General features: G+C 31.5%; 1 pseudogene; it reads left to right on the top strand.

Moving 5' to 3' along the window:
- The first annotated feature begins 131 nt into the window (after positions 1–131).
- Positions 132–3,360, top strand: LOC101508359 (probable phytol kinase 3, chloroplastic; annotated as a pseudogene).
- The last annotated feature ends 598 nt before the right edge of the window (positions 3,361–3,958 follow it).

Raw genomic sequence — 3,958 nt, 5'->3', positions numbered from 1 at the left:
AAACCAAAATCTCAATCAAATAATTAAAAGAAGTATGGTTAAAAATAGAAATCGAGAATCTAACTAAAAGAATCTTTGATTTGATTTTACTTTCATTTAAATAAATTATTAGTGATTCATTCTCTCAAACACAAACAAAAAGAATAATGAAAGTCTCGATATGAGGCAAGTCCTAGTAACTGAAAAAAAACAAAATCTCATTCTATCGTAACAAGCAATGAATGAAAGTTGAAAAAGAAAAATGAATGAAAAATGGTAGATGTGAGATGTGGTACAGGTAGGTAGTTATCTGTCTGCAATTTAACAACAATGATTAAGAGTATCACCACCATAAGATTTCACTCTCATCTTTCTTCTTCTTTCCCTCTTCTCCTCACTCACTTTCCACCCATTTCCCATTCTTTTCCTACATTTTCTCTCTCCAAACTCAAACCCATTTTCCCCTTAACTTCTTCTTCAACCACCATCACTCGCCGTAACAACCCATCTGCCACCATGTTTCATCATGACCCTTTTGTCTCTGATATTCTTGCTACAGCTGTTTCTGGTGTTGTTGCTTTCTCTGGTCTTAGATTGTGGCAAGAAACTGCAAAACGTCGACTTTTTGATCAGGTTTGTTTTTTTTAGTAAAAGGGGTTGGTTTAATTTATCTGAATATGGAGATGAATCATTTGTTAGATCCTTTGTTGACTTTGAAAGATTGTAGCTTTTAAATAAAGAAGAATCGTTCGGATAAATCTAAGTTAAAATCTTTCAAGTTCGAATCTTGGCTGGAATAATTAGACTTACCTTACCCTAGCCAAACTTCGATTTATTAGGATCCCATTTGTTGGGAATGAAATGGCTAAAACCAAAAAAAAAAACAAAAAGACTTGCTTAGACTTTCTTTAGTTGCTGACTTTTTTTAAAGTAGCTTACAATCATTTATGCTAATGAGTAATGCCCGTTGAAAAAATCCTTAGGTGCTTACTTTTTCTTTAAAATTTATGTCTGCCACTTCATAAGTAAAGAGTTGTATATCTATGTAGTACTGATTGAAGGTGTGTCTACGTGGTAATATTTAATCAATATCAGTGTTATGTTGTTTCTGGTGTTTGTGTCGGTGCTCGGTAATTGTTCATTATTTTGGTTATTATTCATTGTGATTTTACAGTTACTATGGATAAACTTTTCAACAAACACTTAAAATAATCATGAGTCGTCAAAATAATAACTTCCTACATAAGTTGGAATAAACTTTTACACCTTCACTTTTTAGTAGCTCCTTTACCTGACTTCTCTCCATAAAACTTTTGTTTGCTAGGAATCAAATAGGTATATCTTATGAGAAGCTTCCATAATTTAGAAGCTAAAATGCTATCTTTCATAGTATATAGTTTCTTATTTGCTACATTTCTGAAGGTATATCTTGTTCACATATGCTGAATGCTCATCAATTTTATTTTATTTTTGTGTTTAGAAATTGAATAGGAAACTAGTACATATTACCATTGGGCTGTTATTCATATTCTGTTGGCCACTGTTCAGGTAATTGTACTTAGTTTATGAATTAAGAGCCTCTTCAAAGTTTTGTTACAAAGTCCTTGGTTCAATGATCTTGCTTCAATTATTACAGTACCGACAAATGGGGATCGTACTTTGCTGCTTTTATTCCAGCCGTCAATGTATTTCGGATGCTTGTTATTGGACTTGGAATATGGAAAGATGACGCCACGGTGAAATCAATGAGCAGATTTGGAGATCATAGGTTGCAAAACTGAATACATTAATGCCTGTGATAATATTTGAACATGTGACTATAAATAGTTTGCTAATTGAAAAGTGTCCCTTTAATACTAGTTGTTAAAGACGCTAGTGACTAAATTGTGGTTTTATAATATGGTGTATAAAAAATGAAGGAATTAGTGATGGTATAAATTACCAATTGGGAAACACTATCTCTTATCTTGCTACTAATTGATAATTGATTACATGTCTTTGCACTATTTCTTCATTTGGTTTCATCTGCAGGGAACTTCTTAAGGGACCACTGTATTATGCTGCAACTATTACTTTTGCATCGATAATATATTGGAGAACTTCGCCTATTTCCATTGCTGCAATATGTAATATGTGTGCAGGAGACGGTAATTATGGTTTTTAGACATTACTTTTTAGTCCTCTTTACTACAATTAAGCTTTTAGACTTTTAGCATGTCATAGTCTAAATATATTCCAAAATCTTAACGTGTTGGATGAATATACATAAATGATTTGATATTTAATAAGTTATGGAACACTTACACTGACGCAAACACCCGATTTGACACCTATAATAATTCAAAAAAATTAATGTTATTAAGTATAACCACGTGTGTTGGTGTCGTATTACGACAAGTATCAGACACCAAATACACTTTATATCTATAGTGTCGGTACTACATAGCTCATAAGATGCACGAGAAACGTGTAGTGAAGCCTTATCTTGTGACACTTTAGAAGAACATCATTTTATCTTTGTTAATTTACAATTTAAGGTATGGCTGACATTATTGGAAGAAGATTTGGTCGTAAAAGATACCTTACAACAAAAACAAGTCATACGCGGGTTCAATTGGAATGACATTTTCTGGATTCTTGGCTTCTATTGGGTAACTATCTTGACCTGTATTACTTTTTTATTTTTTTTTTATTTTTAGTATATTTGGTTTCACACGTGTGAATTGAAAAAATTGATTCTAAAAACATAGTATTGATTTTAACATATTTGAGTATTTTTTTAGTAGAATCGGTTTGTTTCTAATATCGACTTTAATTTGAAGTTGGGTTTTGCAGATTTTGTCTACAGAATAGATTTTTAGTTTCAAATTTATTGTTCACTACATGTTTACATGACTGTCTATGAACATAAATCACTTTATATTTAGCTCTCACCTTTAAATAGACGATATAATCTCTTATTAACGGTTTGGGATTTGTCAGGTTTATGTGGTATTTTTCCTGGTTTGGATATATGGAAGGAAGCTGGAAATATGTTATAGGTTTCCTAGTTGTGTCTATTGTCACAACAGTTGTGGAGTCTCTTCCTATCAGCACAGATCTTGATGACAACCTCACAGTTCCTCTCACTTCCATATTGGTAGGAAGCTTAGTTTTGTGATATAAAGCATGTTGTAATAATAAAAGAAAGTTAACAATTAGTTCCAATTTAGTTAGAAAATGTTTGTTGATTCTATAATGTTGTTAAGTAGCTTTATAGTTATCAGTTAAATATATTGGTGGTTGTTCTGTATGTTCACCACAGTTAGCATGTTTGGATATTAGGTCAATGTTTTATCCGTAAAGATGAGGAAGGTAATGAACTGTCACTTTTGAAGAGTACCATAGATTGTCGTTAAAATTTTAGATGATTTTTAAGTATCGATTTACGGTAGACTATTTATTATATAGAACTTTCTTTAAAAATTATATGCTAAGTTTTGTAACATTCAATCCATATGGCCCTGTGATTAATTAGCATTGTCAGCGGTTATGCTAGTTGGGAGGTGCTGTCATCGTTATAATGTGCTAATATCATTGTAATAGTATGAGGTTCTCTCATCGATATAACGTGCTAATATCATTGTTAAAGTATGATGGTTTTGGAGGTGCTGTCATCGTTATAATATGCTAATATCATTGCAATAGTATAATTTGTGATGGTGTGTGTGATTGCTGTTGTAGTAGTAAGCTTTAGAATCTTTGGTCTGGGTGGCTTAAAAGATTGTAGAGTATGTAATAATAAATTAGACAAATTTTTAAGCTGCATAATCTTTGATCATTAATTCACTTCATTTCTTTGTTTGAAAGTTATTTAAAACTTGTCTATAAGAAAAAGTGACTAATTATGTTTATTCCATCAAAACTAGTAAAATGAATACATGTCTTTCAAACTGTACTCATTCAAGATGATATCAATTAGATATCATCTGAAATGTAA

This window comes from Cicer arietinum, chromosome 5, assembly GCF_000331145.2.
Source record: "Cicer arietinum cultivar CDC Frontier isolate Library 1 chromosome 5, Cicar.CDCFrontier_v2.0, whole genome shotgun sequence".
Classification (NCBI taxonomy): domain Eukaryota; kingdom Viridiplantae; phylum Streptophyta; class Magnoliopsida; order Fabales; family Fabaceae; genus Cicer; species Cicer arietinum.
Note: the sequence above shows the minus strand (reverse complement) of the source record. Positions and strands in the feature narration are given on the sequence as shown.